Genomic DNA, 12,156 nt, shown 5'->3' on the forward strand with positions numbered 1-12,156 from the left:
AACCGTCAAAGTTGTGGATTTGGAAAATTGAACCGTTACCGGACCAATCACTCGAGGATTTGACATCCACGGATTAGCGGGTGATGCGGACCGGATGCGGATTAACCGCGGATTTAGAATTAATAATAATAAAAAAAGTCTACCTATCCGTGAAAATCCCTTCGTATGGGTAATTGATCTCTCTATTTATGTTAACTCACTGTCTCACTCCCATGATAATAAATTAATAACAATGAAGCAAATGCCAAAGTTTTGTTGCACAACATTATGAGTACAATATATACTTACGAGGTAGTAATCTTAATTAACACTGCAACTGATAAGTGTAGTGATCTTTAATCATTTGATGTAGCACCTTGTTTTTGAAAACGAATTTAATTTCCTCTATGAATTGACAAATAGCAGGATAAATTTCCTGGATTAGTGCTTTAGCAGGATTCTTGTCCACATTAGACCACCTTTGGCGGATAATTAACTGCTACCTTGTTTTGTGTTTATTTTTTCAGTATTAAGAGGAGGACACAGCTTCTTTTTCCAGTAGTTCTCACAACGCACGGAGTGGATCACATGCAAGCATCGAGAAACTTCAAAACCTTCAGTTTCTTCAAGAAGATTATGCAGATCTTGAAATGTTCTCTGAAGAGGACGAACCTCTTATTCCCAGTAAATTAAATTAGAGATATCTAATCTAAAATCTGAAACTCAATTTTTGCGGGTGCGGGTGAATCCGCGGATTTCAAAGTCCAACCGCAACCAAACCGCTAAACCTTGCGGATTTGAAAACTCAACCGTGTCCGATCCATAGACTCTTGCGGATTGGTTTTCACCCGCAATTTTGCGGACGGTTGCGGGTGAAAACCGCGGTTTCGGTTTTTATGCACACCCCTAAACAAAAGAAAAAAAAAAGCTTATGAAGTCGAAGGGAAAACCATTTCGGGCTTACCCTCTGAGCAGCCCACTACACTAAACCTGCGTCTTAAACAGATCCAGTCCATGGATCCAATCGAATTATGAGAATTACCCCAAAACCGAATTCTCCCCTCCTCTCTCTCACGAAGAAAACTACACATTGGTGACCAGACATGTTCTGTCTGACTGTCATCTTGATTTTCATTGTCTGGTTCATAAATTCCGCGCTTGGTTCGATCAAAATCATCATCTGAATACCAACCAAAATTACAGGTCTGTAATTTATCAGACCAAATATTAACCCTGTAAAATGTCTTTCAAATGTTTGTTGAAAATCCTAAGAGAATCACTTCTAGTTATAGTTACCCACCTTTGATTTCATTGACTGAAGGGTTGGGTTAAGTTTCGCTAAAGCTTCATCCTGTTGAAGCTTGGGCATGAGCTTAAGTCTTTATCGGTGAAGTTGTTTAAGAAAAAAATGTTGGAAGTTAGTGTTGCTCTTGGCATTGTAGTTTAATCCGTTATTTTCTTCTTCTTCTGGTGCAGAGATTTCACTTTGAAATAATCATATATACTTGTATGCCACTTTGGTTATTCCCCTTTTACTAGCTTGATGTGAAAGTTTTATATGGATGAAAACATATAAATATTTTGTTTTCTCATTTGTGTCAGCTAAACAAAAAAAGAAAGCCGAAAGGTGAGGGGGTTGGAATCGTAAAGTAGGAGCAAGACACAGTTAAGGAACGTATTGAAATCCTGGAATGATGAGCAAGTGTTCATCGTCTTTTATGGTATCTCGTTTTATTCATGTCGAATTGTTCGTATTGCCAAAATTGCAACTGCATTGTTCAATGAAAGTCTCCTTTTTGAATTTTTACCTGTACAAAGAAGGAAATTTAAACTACTGATACATTATTCTTAACTCAAAAATAATACAGTGAATAGATTAAGAAACAAATCGGGCATCAAGAAGCGATTCTTTGGAATTGTTAAGAGTGATTCTCGTAATTGACGTGCCTAGTGTTGTGGAAAACAAAAATACTATCCAAATCAAGTTGTCCTTCAGTAAATCAATTTACAGACAATAGCCTGCTATTTTTAGTAGTGTGATTTGTGAATGTATGGTAGTTCAAGTAGAAACGAATTCGTTATTTGGTCTCATCAGCTTATAGTGCAATATATATGATCCTCTCAGTGGCAGGTACATCATGTAAGGCTACAAACAGTGGAGTTGCCGGAATCAAATTTAAAGTTTAAGGACCTGGACCAGCATAAACATCCGTCTAGGTGTCAAGCACAAATAATACATGCAACACGCTGCACACGATCTCCCACTTTCCCATGTCTTATCAGCTAAAGGTTCCAGTGCTTGGTTTAATTTCCCTCCGTTTCCTTGCAAAATCACATCAGTTCTTCTCATCATCTACCCCCAAAACCAGACGGCTGACTAAGCAAGAATTTCTGATACACTTACAGCACTGCAAATCCATGAAAGAACTAAGACAAATCCAATCCCAGGTTTTCAGAGTAGGGCTAAGTCAAAATAGAGATGCAGTAAACGAACTCTTGGTTTTCTGTACAGACCCAAAGTCTGGAAATTTTCAATATGCAGAGAGAGTTTTCAGTTACACAGAAGAGCCAACTTTATTCTTATACAACTTAATGATCAGAGCATCTACTAAACTGGGTAACTTAAGAAGATGTGTTTCTCTTTTTATTGGATTAAGGGAAGATGGTTTATCTCCTGATAATTTCACTTTCCCATTTGTTCTCAAGGCGATTGGATGTTCGAAGATGGTTTTGGAGGGAAAAAAGATCCATGGGCTCATTGTAAAAACTGGGTTTGAGTTTGTATCTTTTGTGAGAAACTCTCTTATGGATATGTACACAGAGATGGGTGATGTTGAGACATTACGTTTTCTTTTTGAAGAAAACCCAGAGAGAGATTTAGTTTGTTGGAATGTTTTGATTTCTGGGTATGTTAGGTGTGGAAAAATTGAGAAATGCTCTAGTCATTTATCGCAAGATGAGAGAAGAATCTGGATTCAAACCTGATGAAGCTACTCTTGTTAGCACACTTTCTGCTTGTGCTGCCTTGAGAAATTTGGAATTGGGTAAGGAAATACAGTTGTATATTAGGAGTGAACTTGGATTTACAGTTTTACTTAGTAATGCTTTGTTGGGAATGTACTCGAAATGCGGATGTTTAATTCAGGCACGTCAAGTTTTCGATGAGATGCCGGTTAAAAATTTGATTACTTGGACCAGTGTTGTGTCTGGATATGTGAAAGCTGGTCAAATAGATGAAGCTAGAGAGCTTTTCAAAAGAAGTCCAGTAAGGGATGTTGTTCTTTGGACAGCTATGATCAATGGATATGTGCAGTTTAATCAGATCGACGAGGCTTTGTCTCTTTTTAATGAGATGCAAACTAGTGGATTAAAACCGGATGGATTTACTTTTGTTGCTCTGCTAACAGGTTGTGCTCAATTGGGAGCCCTGGAACAAGGGAGATGGATCCATGGATACATCGAAAGATCACAATATTAGAATGGATGCTGTAGTTGGTGCTGCTCTTATAGATATGTATGCTAAATGTGGCTTCATAGAGAAATCTATGGAGATTTTCTTGAAAGTAGATGAAAGGGATAGATCCATATGGACTGCTATTATTTGTGGGCTCGCTCTGAATGGGCAGACAAATAAAGCTCTGGAGCTGTTCTCAGAGATGAAACTGGCTGGGGTGAAACCGGATGATATTACTTCCATTGGTGTTTTAAGTGCATGTAATCATGCGCATATAGTGGACGAAGGCCGATCTTATTTTGAATCCATGAAGACAATCTATTAAATCGAACCTAAGTTAGAACACTATGGGTGTTTGGTTGATCTACTTGGGCGTGCTGGGAAGATTAGTGAAGCTGAAGATATAGTCGAAAAAATCCCAAATATTGATAATGCTGACAATTTGCTGCCATTATGGGGTTCTTTACTAGGGGCATGCAAAATCCATGGAAATGTCGAGACAAGTGAACGTATAGCAAACCGTCTTTCTGTAAAAGAATCCAACAATTCTGGTATTCTTACACTTCTAGCAAATATTTATGCAGCGGCTGAAAGATGGGAGGATGTTAACAGAGTCGGGAGGAAGATGAAGTCTTTAGGAGGGCAAAAACTGCCTGGATGCAGTTCAATTGAGCTGAATGGCGTTATACATGAATTTCTTGTAGGAGGCTCTTCCCATCCAGAGATTAGCAACATTTATAGCCTGTTGAATGATACGAGTCGTGTGATGTTTAGTTCAGAAGAAAACTTGAGAAGCATCAAGACCTGATTCTATACTGTTTTATTCATTAAGGCCAAGCATGGTATACTTTAGACAGTTCACATGATGGACATGTTATGTTGTCGATGTTTTAGGAAGATTCTAGAGTATTCTAGAATCGTCTAGGTGTTTCCTTAATTTAGTATAGCTAGAGGTTTCCTAATTTAGTTAAACTCAAGGTTTCCTTTTGTAGCTATGTTTAGGTTTCCTAGTATAACTCATATACTTGGAAGACAAGTTTGTAACCTATATAAATAGGTGTACAAGTCTTAAGGGAAAACACACAGCACAATTCAGAGAAGAGTTCTCATAACTAGAGAATTTTAGGGTTTAGAACGTTTGGTTCATAGAGAATTGTTTAGGGTTTGTGAACAGCATCCTGCTGGTCATAGTAGTGGTTTATTCTCTGTAATTCGTTCTATAATAAGAGTTGATCATAGCCCTTTGTGGACGTAGGCATATTGCCGAACCACGTTAAATCTTGTGTCTTTCTTGTTTCGTTTAGTGCATCTTATTTCTATTTTCTTTAGTTCTACGTTGATCCAAAGAACTATTAGTGTCTTGTGAGGTTAATCCTAAGGCATTAATCCTAACAAGTGGTGCGGTGAGCGTGGAGAGGATCATAGTTGGAAGTGAAGATGTCTAGTTCTACATCAAGTGGAAGTTTTTCGAATGTGCATGGATTTGATATTATCAAATTCAACGGGAAGAATAATTTTACATCATGGCAAACTGATGTTAAAGATATTCTTGTTAGTATGAAACAAATCAAAGCGATCAAGGACAAACCAGCAGCGTTACCAAAGGAGTGGAGCGATGACAAGTGGGATGATCTTGTTTTGGAGGCGTGTGCAACTATTCAGTTATGTTTGTCAAGGGAGATCACTCATAATTTTTCGAGTGAAACCTCTGCAAAGGTGTTGTGGGATAAGTTAGAGAAGCTCTACTTGCAAAAGGATTTGACTTCAGAGCTTTACTTGAAGCGCATGCTTCATGCCTTTCAGATGGTTTCAGGTAAGCCTATGGTTGATCATATTAACGAGTTTAATAAGATATGTTCTGATTTATCTAACACCAGTATGATTATTTCTGATACGGACAAATCTATGATATTATTATGTTCTTTGCATCCATCGTATGATGTTTTCGTTGACTACTTGCTGAGTGTGAAAATCGAAGGAGACAATAAGTTGGTTTTCGATGATGTGGTCGCTGCTTTACAAGCTAAGGCATTAAGGAAACGAGAGTTAAGCGATGAAGCACAAGCCGAGGGTTTGTTTGTTGATAGAGGAAAGAATAGTAATAAGAAGCAGAAGTCGAAGAATCGTTTCAAGAAGAACGATATTGAGTGTTATTATTGTCGTAAAACTGGTCGTATTAGGGCTGATTGTCTCAAGCTTAAGGCAAGAGATGAGAAACGTGAGAAATCAGATTCGAATAATGTTGTTGCTTCGGTTGCGGAAGGCAGTGAAGTTTTAGAAGACCCAATGTGTGGTTTTGATGAGGAAGTGTTAACCGTTACATCAAAGAGTTATCTCAATGATGGTTGGATGCTTGATTCCGGTGCTTCGTATCATATGTGTCCTTCAAAGGATTGTTTCACTACTTATAAAGAGGTGAATGGTGGTACTGTGATGATGGGAAATTCTAATGCCTGCAAAACAGTTGGAGTTGGTACGATACAGGTTCGTTCGCGTGGTGTTATCACAATACTTTCAGAGGTTAGACATGTTCCAGATTTGAGGAAGAGTTTGATTTCGTTAGGAGTACTTGAATCACTTGGATACAAGTATGTTGCTGAATATGGATTCTTGAAGGTATACTACGACGGTAGTTTGAAGATGACCGGTGAAAGACATGGTAATTTATATTTCTTACAAGGAGATATAGTTTGTGGTGGAGCTATGGTTTCTCAATCAATTGATGAGAAACAGGTGGAGTCAACACGTTTATGGCATATGCGTCTTGGGTATATGAGTGAGAAAGGTATGTCCGTGTTGAGTAGTAAAGGCTTGCTTGGAGGTGAAAAGACTTGCAAGCTTGATTTCTGTGAGCATTGTATCTTCGGGAAGCAATGTAGGAGCAGTTTTGGTACCGCCGCACATCAAACGCAGGGTATTTTAGATTACATCCATTCGGATGTTTGGGGTCCCTCTCGTACAGTTTCTAAGGGAGGTGCTAGGTGGTTTGTGACCTTTATTGATGACTTTTCGAGGAGAGTTTGGCTTTACACCATGAAGCATAAGAATGAAGTCACCGAGGTGTTTAAGAAGTGGAAGACCATGGTAGATAAACAACTTGGTCGTGTGATTAAGAAGATACGTTCCGATAATGGCGGTGAATACATCGAAGACCCATTGAAGGAGTTTTGTGAGGAACAAGGTATCGTTAGGCACTTCACAGTCAAGGGTACACCACAACAAAATGGAGTAGCGGAAAGAATGAATCGAACGTTACTTGAGAGAGCACGGTGCATGTTGTCAAACGCAAGTTTAGACAAGATTTGGTGGGCTGAAGCAGTTAATACGGCGTGCTATTTAGTGAATCGATCACCATCAACAGCTATTAAGTGTAAGTCACCTATGGAGGTATGGACCGGTAATCCCGTCAATTATTCTAATTTGAAGGTGTTTGGTTGTCCAGCCTATTTTCATGTGAAAGAAGATAAGTTGGGTGTTAGGGCTAAGAAAGCAATTTTCTTAGGTTATCCATTAGGTGTTAAGGGGTATCGGCTATGGTGCCCAGAACTGAACAAGTTTATTATCAGTCGTAATGTGACCTTTAATGAGAAAGCGATGCTTGATTCAAAGAAGTACACTGATAGGGACTCTCAAATTGAAAGTGAGAGTAGTAGCGGTGTTGAAGATGATTCGATGCAGGTGGAGCAAAGGGTTCCTAGTTCATCTACTATAGAAGAAGAAAAAGAAACTCTTGTATAAGATGAAGTTGAGTTTGAGGTTCCTAGTGAGGAATCTACACAGCAACAAGTTGAGAATATTCCGTCCTTGACGTCTCAACGTGAGAGATGTGCACCATTCCGTTATGGTTTTGATGAGTTTGCGTCTTATGCATTCTCTGTTTTTGAGGATGAGTCGTTTACCTTTTAGGAGGCAATGAGTAATACTCATGTCGTTGAGTAGAAAACAGCCATGGATGAGGAGATGAAGTCTCTTCACAAGAATCACACTTGGGAGCTTGTTAAGTTGCCTAAGGGTCGAAAGAAGATTGGGTGCAAGTGGGTCTATACGGTAAAGGATGGAATTCCAGATTCCAAGGGTGTCGTTAGTGGTGTACGATACAAAGCAAGGTTAGTAGCTAAGGGATATGCACAAAGGGAAGGTGTGGATTATAATGAAGTTTTCTCTCCGGTTGTTAAACACACTTCTATCCGAGTACTTTTAGCACTTGTGGCGCAGTTTGACTAAGAGCTCGAGCAATTAGATGTCAACACAACATTCTTGCATGGAAATTTGGAGGAAGACATTTATATGTCACAGCCCATTGGTTATGAAGTTGCTGGTAAGGAAGATTATGTGTGTCGACTTGAGAAATCATTGTGTGGTTTGAAACAGTCGCCAAGACAATGGTACAAGAGGTTTGATACGTTTATGTTGCAGCAAAAGTATACTCGTAGCAAGTATGATCAGTGTGTGTACTTTAAGAAGTTTCCAAATGGAAGTTTTGTTTATATTTTACTCTACGTGGATGACATGCTCATAGCCGCACAGAGCAAGTCAGAAATTGATGTTTTAATGAAACAATTGAGTTTAGAGTTCGAGATGAAGGATTTGGGTCCAGCTAAGAAGATTTTGGGTATGGAGATTACTCGAGATAGATCTAAGGGGAAGTTATGTCTTACTCATAAATCCTATCTTGAGAGAGTTCTTCGTCGCTTTGGAATGCATAACTCCAAAGCTATTAGTGTTCCAATTCCGCCTACAGTTAAGTTATCAAAACAGTTGTGTCCTACTACAACTGAGGAGAAAGAGTTTATGTCAAAGGTTCCTTATGCTAATGTGGTAGGTTCTTTGATGTATGTTATGGTTTGTACTCGTCCGGATACTTCACATGCAGTTGGTTTAGTTAGTCGTTATATGGCTAATCCTGGAAGAGCACATTGGTACGCGGTGAAGGGAATTTTGAGATATCTTCAAGGGACCTTGGATATTGGTTTAGTGTTTGAGAAGGAGCAGAATTTGAAGGTCTGTGGATTTGTTGATTCTGATTATGCGGGTGATAGGGATAAGTGTCGTTCTACTTCAACGTATTGTTTTACATTGAGTGGAGGACCTATCAATTGGAGGTCTATGTTACAACCAATCGTAGCTTTGTCTACTACGGAGGCAGAGTATATTGCTGTGACGGAGGCTGTTAAGGAAGCATTATGGCTTCGTGGTTTAGTTAAAGACTTGGGGATTATACAACGGAGTGTTGTTGTAAACTGTGATAGTCAGAGTGCTATTCATTTAGATAAGAACCAAGTTTATCATGCACGCACCAAGCATATTGATGTTTGTTATCATAAGGTACGAGAAGTTGTTGATAACGGATTAGTACAACAATTGAAGGTTGATACTGAAGATAATCCAACAGACATGTTGACGAAAGTCGTTCCGAAGGTCAATTTTGAGAGGTGTCTCAGCTTGATCAATATTGCTCGTTGTTGAGGCCCTAGGGGAATTTGAGGCTACGGTTAACTTGAGAAGATCAAGATCAGTTTGGTGGAAACATCGGCAAGGTGGAGAATTGTTATGTTGTCGATGTTTTAGGAAGATTCTAGAGTATTCTAGAATCGTCTAGGTGTTTCCTTAATTTAGTATAGCTAGAGGTTTCCTAATTTAGTTAAACTCAAGGTTTCCTTTTGTAGCTATGTTTAGGTTTCCTAGTATAACTCATATACTTGGAAGACAAGTTTGTAACCTATATAAATAGGTGTACAAGTCTTAAGGGAAAACACACAACACAATTCATAGAAGAGTTCTCATAACTAGAGAATTTTAGGGTTTAGAACGTTTGGTTCATAGAGAATTGTTTAAGATTTGTGAACAACATCCTGCTGGTCATAGTTGTGGTTTATTCTCTGTAATTCGTTCTATAATAAGAGTTGATCGTAGCCGTTTGTGAACGTAGGCATATTGCCGAACCACGTTAAATCTTGTGTCTTTCTTTGCTTCGTTTAGTGCATCTTATTTCTGTTTTCTTTAGTTCTACGTTGATCCAAAGAACTATTAGTGTCTTGTGAGGTTAATCCTAAGCATTGATCCTAACAGGACATTGGGTGCAAGAGAAATGTTGGAAACCTAATAATTCTAGGAACTTGGATTTTGAGTGATCTAAAATAGTTATACCTTGTCAGTGCAGCAGAATCTGAAACATCTTGGTTGGCATTAAAATTACCCTCTGTCACTCACATGGAGACGCTCACAATACTTTCAGTTCAAGCAACTTGGAGGTCACCAATATGTGTTTGGTATACATGTCCACAGTAGAACTTAACTTTTGGAGCCATAAATCATACGGGCATGTAGCCCCATCTGTTATCAGCTCACTCAATGAGGTACATTTAGATGGTATTGATGTATTCTATATCATATATATTTTTCACAATTATATATAGCTTGAAACATACCGTATCTCCAAAGGTTATTACTATGCTGTGGATATATATGCTATCATGGCTAACAATGTTAAGCATTTTTTGCAGCAATGGTCTCAAGAAAAGTACCAAAACTAGTCTGGTTTTTAAAGATGGAGGGGAACCATCAAGTGATATTTACTGCTGTAGGTGCATCAGCAAAGAATGGCATGTTTCTCTGCTGAAGTTCTTGACAAATCTCTGAAACGGCTTTCATGGGATCCAAAATTTCACGATCAGGTAGATCTAGTCCCTGTTTAATCCGTCCCATTCTTCTTGAGTGTAAAACTTGCTTAGAGATAACAGGGAGCCGGATAGCCTGGAATTCATTCAGAGCCACACCCAAGTTCTCTAATCCCCACTTCTCAAGGCATTTGCCTAAAACTGCAGCATCTAAAATTGACATATTTGTGCTTCTTAGACCATGTGGAGATGTGGGATGAGCTGCATCTCCGATTAACACCACATTATCCCAGTGAATCTCTTTTAAAGAATCACTATCATATATGAGATTGATGAAAGGTTCTTTTGTTTCTTTCATTACCCTTGCCAACTCTGGAGCCCAAACACATTCAGCCTCTTTATGCATCTGTTCAATCATCTCATTGCTTATTTTCATTGTCATTGAATTTCCCTGAACCATTTTTTCTCTATTAGCTTAGGAGAACTTGAATAGAAGTTCAAAATTTTCAGTACTTATTGAGCAGTAGTTTGAAGTAAGGAAGAGTAGAGTAATTACCTTCAATTCTGGTTCTGGTTGATTGACATACCATATCCAATTGATCCTTCTGTTTTGAAGCTCGTAAAATACACAATGAGTTCTACAACCCATATCAAAATACAAGCATTTCCCAAGCTCAAGGAAAGCCTTACGGAGATTGGTGATAGTATCAGAATTTTCATTTCCCATAAAATCAAGTACTCCTCTCCATGCAGAGTAACCTGAATACCTGTGTACAGCTATCTCTAGTACATTAAACAGAAAGCGAATGAAGTTCAACAATTACCACTTTAATTTGTTTTTAAAGCCCAAATGTCATTGGTAGATTGATTTGAAACTACCTCAACTTAAAATCTGGGAGGAAATATTTACGAATTGTTGACAGACAACCATCCGCTCACCAATTATTTCTGCTGTCTCATTTGTTTGTAGTACTTTTGCCTTAACTCTTACAGAAGCTTTGTCATCTGAAATGCAGAAGGAGAGAAAGTGGTGGCCCCAAAGGACAACATCTGGCGGTAAAGCTCCCAATGAGCTGCCCTAAAATTGAAATTGTCATCTCTTGTCAATACTTACAAATCTTCTTCTCACTGTCTGTTGCTTGGTTCTGTTCAAATTATGAGATTTATAACCTTCATTCTGTTAAAATTATGCAATCACTAGGAATAACCGAAGCATATGATAGAGGAATACGTACCAGATCGATTGTAAGAGGCAAGGTAGCGTTGTGGAGCTCCGTTTGGTTCAACCAGAGTTCAATGAAACTTTGAGCTTGTTGGTCGAGTCCAAGACCTGCGCCGGTTGAAATACCAGTCCGGGGCGAATCTGATTTCTCAATCACCACTACGTCCCATCCCGATTTTATCAGTGAGTGAGCACAACATATCCCTGCTATACTTCCCCCAACAACAACTGCCGTTGGCCTTCTCTTCATCTCTCCTCCTCTGGATGGAGAAGAAGATGCAATTGAGATAAAAAGACAAAAAAAATGTAAGTATGGTCCAGCGAGCTTTATCTTTTCTGTTTTCTCTGGAAGCAAGCAACAAACATTGATGCTGTCATGATGTGTTGTTTTCTTTTGCTTTGGTTGAAACTGGTTTTGATACATGGGTGAGCAAAATCAAGCATACTATTGTTTGGGCCTTGGGAAATTAACCATAATATGGAACACGATTTTTCAGGACCAGGTTTTTTTTGAGGGACCATAGTTTTATTAGGTCACATTCCCTATAATTATAAGGGGTGTCCTAAAACATTGAAATGACTAACCTACTCTTAACCTAATTTAATTTAAAACCAACCCAATAACCACCTATATATATATATATATATATATATATATATATATATATATATAACCACCACCACCTCCCAACATCGCCGATTACCACCACCACCACTTCCGATTATTACCACCACCAACCACCGATTACCACCACCACCACCGCCACCACCGCCGATTACCATCACCACCACCTCCGATTATCACCGCCACCAACCACCGATTACCACCACCACCACCACTATATATATAGCTTAATTTAAAACATTAACAAAGATATTCTCAC

At 38.7% G+C, this 12,156-nt stretch overlaps 2 pseudogenes; one reads left to right on the top strand and one right to left on the bottom strand.

Moving 5' to 3' along the window:
- The first annotated feature begins 1,035 nt into the window (after positions 1 to 1,035).
- LOC113340846 lies at positions 1,036 to 4,241 on the top strand (annotated as a pseudogene).
- Positions 4,242 to 9,689: 5,448 nt separating this feature from the next.
- On the bottom strand, positions 9,690 to 11,625 carry LOC113340890 (annotated as a pseudogene).
- Positions 11,626 to 12,156: the final 531 nt, after the last annotated feature.

Source organism: Papaver somniferum, unplaced genomic scaffold (assembly GCF_003573695.1).
Source record: "Papaver somniferum cultivar HN1 unplaced genomic scaffold, ASM357369v1 unplaced-scaffold_24, whole genome shotgun sequence".
NCBI lineage: Eukaryota > Viridiplantae > Streptophyta > Magnoliopsida > Ranunculales > Papaveraceae > Papaver > Papaver somniferum.